A 10,012-nucleotide genomic window follows, 5' to 3' on the forward strand; every position below is an offset into this window, starting at 1 on the left:
TTGTTATTATAACCATGCATAATGGCCTGCCTTAGAGAACCCTGCCCACTTGGCCTGAACTAAAGCGCCTTTGTTTAGCTCACAAGGAGATAATCTGACCCTGCCCATCTATGAATGAATGTAAGGAAAAGAAACTAACATATTCCCTGCCTGCTGCTTGCCATTCTAGAAGACATTTGCAAGAATGAAATGGTCTTTTTACGTTGTTCCCTCACCTCCCCCGATCTCTGATCCCTAAAAGAACCTGGCATCTTGAGATGGTTATTTTGAGATGATAGTCTGACATCTTCTTGGTCAGCCGGCTTCTCAAATAAAGTCATATTCCTTGCCTCAACACCTCATCTTTCAGGTTCGTAGGGCTATCGTGTGGTGAGTGGAGCAAGCTTGGACTTGGTAACGATTTTATTTACAAATATTTTGCATTTGTAAATATTCCTATAGAAGATATGGGTTACCTGGAATAAAATGAGAAACAGCGCTGCCTCAGCTTTTTGGGATCTCAAGCTGTAGTTACTACTTTAATAAATTCAGTCACTATTGAAGTATGTCATTAGCATTATAATAAAACCCAGAGAGATACAGCATCATGACATTTTTTAAAAAGCTATTTTGTCTACCTAGATTGGTGCTGGAGAAGATTGCCCCACACAATCAATTCCCAGTTCTCTAACTGACAGGTTTGGCAAATTTGCTTGGTATTGCTCTTTTATGTAGAAATTGGTTACTCTCCATCTCAATTTAAAGTATCATTTTTCTTGTTTAGAGAAGAGGTCTCTAAGTGCACCCCTGCTACTGGAGAATGAGTATGCTGACCACCTGTAATTTAGAATTTATAACTGCTCCTAGGGACTTGTGCTGGCTCAGCCTTTCCCTCCAAGTCTTCAAAGAATCTTTTGTGCCAAGCCCACATGGTTTCTATTGTTAGTTCCCTTTCCCTACTAATGTCTGTTTATGTGCAAGGAGGTTCAGTGAATTGTTTTGAGTTTGAATTTTCATGCCCTGTATGAAACCATGTGTTTTATAATCTAATGGGAAATACACAGAGTATGTAGTTGTTTAACTGAAAGTTGAAAGAATTTTTGTTAAAATACAGAGATATTTCATAAGGAAAGTTGTGTTGATTTATCTACATGTCTCTATATAGGTAAGGAAGTGTGTATGCATATATACATCTATCTATTTATCTATTGGGCTTCCCTGGTGGCTCAATGGTAATGAAGCCACCTGCCAATGCAGGAGACACAGGTTCAATCCCTGAGTGGGGAAGATCCCCTGGAGGAGAGCATTATAACCCACTCCACTATTCTTGCCTGGGAAATCCCATGGACGGAAGAGCCTGGTGGGCTACATTCCATGGGGTCACAAAGAGTCAGACATGACTTGGCAACTAAACAAATTTATCATCTGTACACTGTCTTCTACTGGTGTGCTCATACGTGTTTAACAATAGGCTCTCTAGGAAAAATCAAACAAACAAACAAAAACTCTTGTTTTTAAGTTTTGCCTATTTCCACAGCATAAATTCTCCCACCATGGCTCATTTTAAGCTACTGATAAGACATTGTTGAATACAGAGCTGGGAAGTGATATAAAGAACATTTTTATTTAATATTTTCACCATACAGAAATAGTAACTGTAAATAACTTCAAGAGCATAGATAAGTGCAAAATATAGCAAAAGTACTAGGAAGCAGTCAGTTTTGAGTATTTGCTGCTGCTGCTGCTACTGCTAAGTCACTTCAGTTGTGTCCGACTGTGTGACCCCATAGATGGCAGCCCACCAGGCTTCCCCATCTGTGGGATTCTCCAGGCAAGAACACTGGAGTGGGTTGCCATTTCCTTCTCCATTGCATGAAAGAGAAAAGTGAAAGTGAAGTCGCTCAGTCATGTCCGACTCTTCGCGACCCCATGGACTGCAGCCTTCCAGGCTCCTCCGTCCATGAGATTTTCCAGGCAAGAGTACTGGAGTGGGGTGCCATTGCCTTCTCCTTGAGTATTTGCCATCTTTGTTCTAATGCCACTTGTTTACTGTAAGTTTATGTAATTTAGTTTTTTGTAATTAATGTACTTAAGAACTGCTTGCAGAATTCCTGAAAATTTGGCAGCTGGCTCTTGCAAGCTGGTATAGAGTCTCTGACACAATAAACACTGAATCTATTTCTATCCATGTCTTCCTTTTTCTGAGAAGGGTAGGCCCCTGTGACTGGAGATCTTTGTTGAACTTTGTGGTAAGGGGTTAAATAAATAGGTCTGGAGGAAGAAGCAGGAGTAAACTGCAGAGTGTAATAAAGTGTGGAAACTTTTGTGTGTGGTGTGGGTGGGTGCTAGAATCATGGGGTATGGGAGGAAAGGTTTTACCTTTATTTTTATGGGATCATCATCTTTCATGTTGCCAGAGGAAAATGACTGAAGTCTTTAGGAATGTGTTCATTGCAGAAAACATGGTAGTTTGCCACAGTATATTAGTTCTAAATCGCCTTTTCCATTTCTTTTGTGAAATCTTTGGTAAAATCTGCACTGCTCGGTGGGCTTCCCGGGTGGCGCTAGTGGTGAAAATCCATCCTCCAATGCAGGAAACAGAAGAGATGCGGGTTTGATGCTTGGGTTGAAGGTCCCCTGGAGGAGGGCATGGCAACGCACTCCAGTATTCTTGCCTGGAGAATCCCACGGACAGAGGAGCCCGGTGGGCTACAGTCCATAGAATCACAGTGTCGGACATGACTGAAGCAACTTAGCTTGCAAGCACTCATGTTGCTTAGTGATGTCTTTGGTGAGGATGGATTCTTCTTGGAGAGGGAAATAATACAGGGTTCTATATCAAAGTTGATGTACAGCAAGAACTGAGACTGCTTTTTGGGTTACATGAAATATTTGAAAGTAATGCATCAAAGACTAAAATTAAATCACATTAGTTGAAGTGCAGAATCATTTGTTAAAGTCTAAACTGTAAGCAGCACAGCATGGTGCTTCAGTGTATAGATTATATAGCCTGGCTTTTTGAGTTTGATTATAGATTCTACCCACTTATTATCTGTGTGACTTTGGTCAAGTTATATAATATCTCTCTGTTTCTTTTTTTTTTTTAGCTCTAAAACAGGAATTTTTAATAATACACATTGTATTGGTTTGAGATTAAATGAGTTATATGTAAAATACTTAGAATGATTCCTGGCATACTATAAATTATAGGATTAGCTATTTAATTGGCCTAGGGATTTAGGAATATGATTAATTAGAATATAATATATATGAGTATTATTCATGCTGGGTTTCTGAGGGGTCTTAATAAGATTCTCTTCCCTGTTTGAGTTCTGTACTGAGGCATATGAAACAAGAGTGATAAAGATGGAATAATCAAAACATTACCATTATTACTGATAGTGCTGATAAAGAAAAATAACACTTGCATTTGTCAGCCAGTGGACTTCCTAATCCACAAATTTAAAATTAGGCAGATTTACCCAGCCATTGGCAGCCCTGGAAATCTGCAACCATCCTGTTTAGGGTCAGATCTTTTTATCATACTGCGGAAAAGTGAAATAGCGCACACTCTGCCTAAGGGTGCACTGGCATTCAGAGAAAAGGGGAAGGGAAAAGACTGGGCTCTATGAGCCTAATTTCTGCTTCCACATTCATCAGTCAAATCAATTTAGTCCTTTGTCAGTGGTTCCATGGGTACGCAGCAGAGAGAAGCCAGGATTATCCCATAACTGGAGCTCCTTCCACATGGTGGGAAATAATAGGAAAAGCCTTTCCCTTTGTACCACTCTTCAACCAGTAACCCAGAAACTGCTTCTGGTGTTTTTAACAGAGGACTTTTAATTTGGTTACTCAGGTCTTGAAGGGGTTGAGAGACTCAACTGGGGATGGTGAGATAACGCAGGGATTTGTAGTAGCAGGAAGACATCGCCTACCTTCATCTAAGGGAAGAGATGCCCTTAGCAAAGCCCAGGGGCTGGAATTACCCAAAAGAAGCTGAAACCCTGTCCAGGGGGAGCTGGAGCCATAGAGACACTGCCTGAGGTGGAGAGGCAGTGGGGGAAATAGTCTGGTCTCTCCTCCCCAGCCTCACATCTGTCTCTAGACCACAAAAGAGTTCTGAAGTGTCGTGGAGGTTGCCATGGCAGGAAGCAGCTAGGGCGGAGGGCACAGTGGGCAGAGGCTGGGATTACTAAAATCTAGAGTCCTAGAGGACACACCCTGGAGAACCAAAACTCAGACCTCTGAGGAGGGGCTGCTGCTCAGCAGGTTCTGGTGTTTCTGAGCTCAGAGCAAGGCAGGAAGAGGTGTTGCCTGGCTGCTGCTAGAGTTTCAGGCTGGGGTGGGATTTGATAAAACTGGCTCTTCAAGTATTGGGAAAAAATGCCAGCTGGATTCGACTGCTACTTCAAGAAAGAACTGCACTCTGGGTGGAGAAACACTTTGGTGATGTTCACAGGAATAGGAAGCAGAGAGGAAAGATCAAGTCTCCTCTTTCTCCTACAGCCTTGCTGCCTCCTACTCATGCCCAATATGTATAATTATAAGTTGTCAAGTGGAAGTCTCAGGGAGTAGATACCATGCAAAACTATCTTGCTCAATAAGAGGGACTTCCCTGGTAGCTCATCTGGTAAAGAACCTGCCTGCAATGCAGGAGACCCTGGTTTGATTCCTGGGTTGGGAAGATCCCCTGGAGAAGGGATAGGCTAGCCACTCCAGCATTCTTGGGCTTCTCTGGCTCTGCTAGTAAGAATCAGCCTGCAATGAGGAAGACCTGGGTTCGATCCCTGGGTTGGGAAGATCCCCTGAGAAGGGAAATGTTACCCACTCCAGTATTCTGGCCTGGAGAAGTCCATGGACTATGTAGTCCATGGGGTCACAAAGAGTCAGACATCTTGCTCAATGAGGGACCCCCTCTATTTTTTTCATGACATGCTTTATTTTTTCTTTGCATTCTCAAGTGGATGAGATTTTGATCTGAAAATTCACCTGGAATGCTCTGCACACACCCCTCACCCTACCTCCCTGAAGCTATAATTGCATGTTAAGTTTTATTTTTAGGAAACCACCCATTTTATTTGATTTACTTAGCTATTCCCAAAGAAAAAGCAACAAAACCTCCCCAGATAAACCAAAACTCCCTCAAACCTAGAATATTTGTTACATTATTCTTAAGCCAAACCAAGTTGTTAACAGGGTGAAGAGTCATTATACAAACTGTTCATGAAAATTATATGAAACCACTCTAAAAACATCATTAGGGCAATTCCATTTGTGATTCGTATTACTGAGTACAAATAACTGATGAAACTTATTGATCCACTATTCATCCCACGGTGGTAGTTCTTAGGGATCCCCTCTCTTTTTTAAAGGGAATCATCCCCACGGACATGCAATGGACTGGAAAGTCTTTTTCCAGTAGAGTGTTCTTGGCCCTGCTCTGCCTATCTCCATTTCCTTCTATTAGAGGTCTTCTAGATAAGGTATGTCTGGATTTCCTTGGAACCACAAACTTGCTCCTAAAGGTAAGAATTTTCAGGAAAGTTACAGGCAAGTAATTTAGTCTTGTGATTTTCTATGCGTGTGATTATGTCTTGTGATTTTTTATGAGTATACACATCCAGTATGGGGTTGATCTTTGGAAGGGCTTCCCTAGAGGCAGTCAGAGAGCAGGGTCTTGACAGTATTTCTGTGGTTGCCATTTCTTCCTGTGAGAGAGGATGCTCCCTGAGTATATCTGATCTGAAACTAACCCCGTGATAAACTAGTATTTGCTTTTGTCATTTGCTCGATGTCTCTGCCCCATTGCTATAAATTCTAGTAAATCAGTCCTAAAAAACAAATTGACAAATGATGTGACTAGAAAATTTATAAAAGAGGATGTACTAATAGAAAGTGAGTGGTGTTTAACCTAACTAAAAAAATACATTTTAAAAAAGGGAATATTATTTTCTGTTTATTAAACTTATAAAGATTTAAAAGTAATAATACTCAGTGCTTATGAAAGTTGTAATATAGACTGTCTCAAGTATTGCTTGAAGATAAATGTATACATGTTTAGGAAGAATTTTAGCAATATGTATTAAATTTTCAGATATTCTTGTATATCAGTTCAGCTACTCCAATTCTAAGCTATTTTTAAAAGACTCTATTGAAGTGTAGTTGATTTAAAATGTGGTAGTTTCAGGTGTAAGCTTTATAAATAATGATTCAGTATATATATGTGCTGTTCTTAGCTGCTCAGTCATGTCCAACTTTTTGTGACCCATAGTAGCTTATCCATTCCCTAGGTGCTCTTCCTGGAATTGAACCAGGGTCTCCTGCATTGCAGGTGGATTCTTTACCAGCTGAGCTACCAAGGAAGCCCAATATACATACACACACACACACATATATATATTTACATATATATATTTACATATATATATATATACTTTTCAAGATTCTCTTCTCTTAGAAGTTATTACAAAATATTCAGTTTAGTTCCCTGTGCTATACAGTAGGTCCTCATTGGTTATCTATTTTATATATAGTAGTGTACATTTGTTAATCATAAACTCCTCTGGTTACTTCCTTTGTCCTCTGGTAACCAAAGTTTGTTTATGTTTGTGGGTCTATTTCTGTTTTGTATAAAAGTTATTTTGTATTTTTTTTAATGATATAAGCAGTATCATATGATATTTGTCTTTTTCTCTCTGGCTTACTTCACTTAGTATGATAATCTTTAGGCCCATCTGTGTTGCTGCAAATGGCATTCATTCTTTTTTATGCTGAGTAATATTTCATTGTCTAAATATACTACATCTTCTTTAACTATTCATCTGTTGATGGACATTTAGTTTGTTTGGATGTACTGACTATTGTAAATAGTGCTGCAATGAACATTGGGTTGCGTGTATCTTTTTGAATTATGGTTTTCTTTGGATATATGCTCAGGAATGGGATCTGCTTGCAGTTTTTTAAGGAACTTCCATACTGTTCTCCATAGTGGCTATACCAAGTTAACATTCCCACCAAGAAGGTTCCTTTTATCCACACACTCTCCAGCATTTATTATTTGTAGACTTTTTGATGACATCCATTCTGACAAAGAAGTGATAGCTCATTGTAATTTTGATTTGTATTTCTCTAATAATTCATTATTTTGAGCATCTTTTCATATCCTTTTTGGTCATTTGTATGTCTTCTTTGAAGAAATATATCTTAGATCATCTATCCATTTTTTGATTGGGTTGGTTTTTTTAATATTGAATTGTTTGCCTGTTTTAGAGATTAATCTTGTGTTGGCTATATCATTTGCAAATATTTTCTCCCATTCTGTATGTTGTCTTTTCATTTTGTTTATAGTTTCTATCGCTTTGCAAAAGCTTTTAGGTTTTACCTATTTTATTCTACTTCTGTTGATCCTGAAGAAACAATCCTTAATATAGAAAAATCTACCTATAAAGCTTGTGGTTTAAGCATTATTTGTCAGTATGAACTCTTATAAGTAACTTAATTCTTCAACTCTAGGGAAAGTGTGAATATATTGTGGCACATTCACACAATGGATGCAAATATGAAAATTATGCAATATAAAAATTATGGTATTACTACAATTTTGTATTTCAAAGTAAAGACTATTGTTTTAATGTTAAGAGAATAAATAAAAATTGTATATACAACATATTATCTTTACTATGAAAAAAGCCTACAAAATGGGAGAAAATATAGGAAAGATTTTTAAGAATGATTACCGCTGAATATGAATGATTAGTATTTTCTTTTACATATTTTTCTGTATTTTAGACATATCTTACCATCTATATATATTACTTTCATGACCAAGAGGGAATTGAACAATTTAAGAAAAAGTTTAAACATTTTTCTTATAACAACTACTTTGATTTGCTCTTTAGAGAAGATTTTCCAACTGCTGTTAATTTTCATCTTTAAAAACATCAAGCTACTGTATTTAAATCTTTTTGAGGTCCTAGGTTTCAAAGGTAGGGTGAAAAACAGAGGAATTTGGTGCAACATTATTTTTCCCAATTTTCATCATGACAATGCATTTATAACAGACAATTTTCTGTTCTTTGGAAAACTAGGTATAGTACATTAGAAACAGATTTCTCTCTGGTGTCTCAGAACATTTTCTGCTGTTCAAGCAATGATGTTGTATTATTAGTCTTTTTGATATGTCTTTCCTTTTTACAGTTAGATTTTCCTATTGTGTGTGTGTGTGTGTGTGTTTTGTTTTGTTTTGGTAAAATCTGCACTTCTGTTGAAGACTAGGTAGATACAACATGCCTGCTGGCTGTGGAACAGTGTGTGAAGGACTCGGAAATAGGTAGAATGAAAAATATTAATACCAGGCATGTGAGAGCATACACTTGGCCTCTTTTGTGCCTTATGAAAGTTGCCTGAGTGCCTTGGGCCCATGTCTGTGAAAAATTACAAGCTAGTGGTGTGTGTCATCTCATGTATACATTAAGGAAATGTTATTTAATACTCTGGTCCTATTTCCATTTTGTATACATATGTATATAAAATCTTTAAATTGTATTTATTTCTGACTGTTGAAGTGATTCATGCTCATTATTTTAAACATGGGGAACATATATACTAGTTTTCTATTGCTTCAACAACAAATAATTGTAAACCTAATGACAATGCAAACTTAGTACCATAAATTCTAGAGATCTGAGATCCATAGGGCTCACTGGGCTAAAATGTAGGAGTTGGCAGGACTGTTATCTTTTGGGAGGTTCTACAGCATCACCGACTTAGTGGACATGAGTTCGAGCAAGCTCTGGGAGATGGTGAAGGACAGGGAAGCCTGGCATGATGCAGTCCATTGGGTTTCAAAGAGTTGGACACGACTGAGTGACTGAACAATGAATTGAGGGCAAAATCCATTTTCTTACTTTTCCTGACTTTTGTAGGCTGCGTGCTCTCCTTTGTTCATTGTCCCCTGCTACCTTCCCCACCAGTAATGGCCAGTTGAGTCTTTCTCACATGGCATCGAAACTGAGGAGAGCTCTGGTTCTTTATGTTTTGGCACGGAAAGAACTCAGTGAGAGGAAAATGATAGATAAGAAGTGATTTATTAGAATAGGACACTTGTGAGGTTTCCAGGCAGGTGAGCGAGAGGATGCTGCCCCATGAACTTACAGCTGTATAATTAAAGGATAAGTGCGGGAGGAACAGAAGACCACTTTTTTCCTCATTCTGGAGCACATGTCAGACTTCCATCATGAGTTCCTTCTCCACGTCAGGTGGTGGAGTTTTCTTGTCCCCAGTATGGTCAAACCAGGACTGTCATGGTGCAATTGAAATAAGCAAAAAAGCAGTAACATATACTAAAATAAGGGAAATCATCTCAGGTTTCAGTATAATGTCACCTTTCCATTATATTTTTGTTTTTCGTGTGTGAGAAGGAGCATGTTCTAGGAATCATTTACTTACTGACCTCACTGGGCAGCTTGCAGGTGGCATTCTACCACTGTTTTTTCGTTTGGGCCATGTTTCATGCTCTGCTGCATGGTTTTATTATCAGGCAAGCCTGCTTTCTTAAACAATTATTCACTTACAGGGCTCTCCCATACTTTTTTCTTTACTTATGATCCCTTAGTGGGATTAATTAACTATTATCTATTTAAACACCTACTTCAACCCTTTACTCTGTCTCTATCAGCATTGCACTGACCCTGACTCTTCAGCTTCCCTTTACCACATTTAAGGGGTCTTGTGATATTGAGTCTGCTGATAATCCAGGAGACTCTCCCTATTTAGTGTCAACTATTAGCCACCTCCTTAATTCTATCTGCCACCTTAATTCGTCTTGGTCACGTAACCTAAAATATTCATGGATTCCAGTATTTCAGACCCAGATATCTTTCAGTTGCAGGGAAGGGGGCATCATGCTGCTTTCTACATAGGAGTTCCAGAAAGGTAAAAATATATAAACAAAATCCTTAACTCAGTCACTCAAAGGTAACTTGCTGCAATTTGGGAAAATGTTTTACCTTATAACTTCCTGAAATCATGACCT

The sequence above is a fragment of the Oryx dammah genome, unplaced genomic scaffold, assembly GCF_014754425.2.
Source record: "Oryx dammah isolate SB20612 unplaced genomic scaffold, SCBI_Odam_1.1 HiC_scaffold_3, whole genome shotgun sequence".
Lineage (NCBI taxonomy): Eukaryota > Metazoa > Chordata > Mammalia > Artiodactyla > Bovidae > Oryx > Oryx dammah.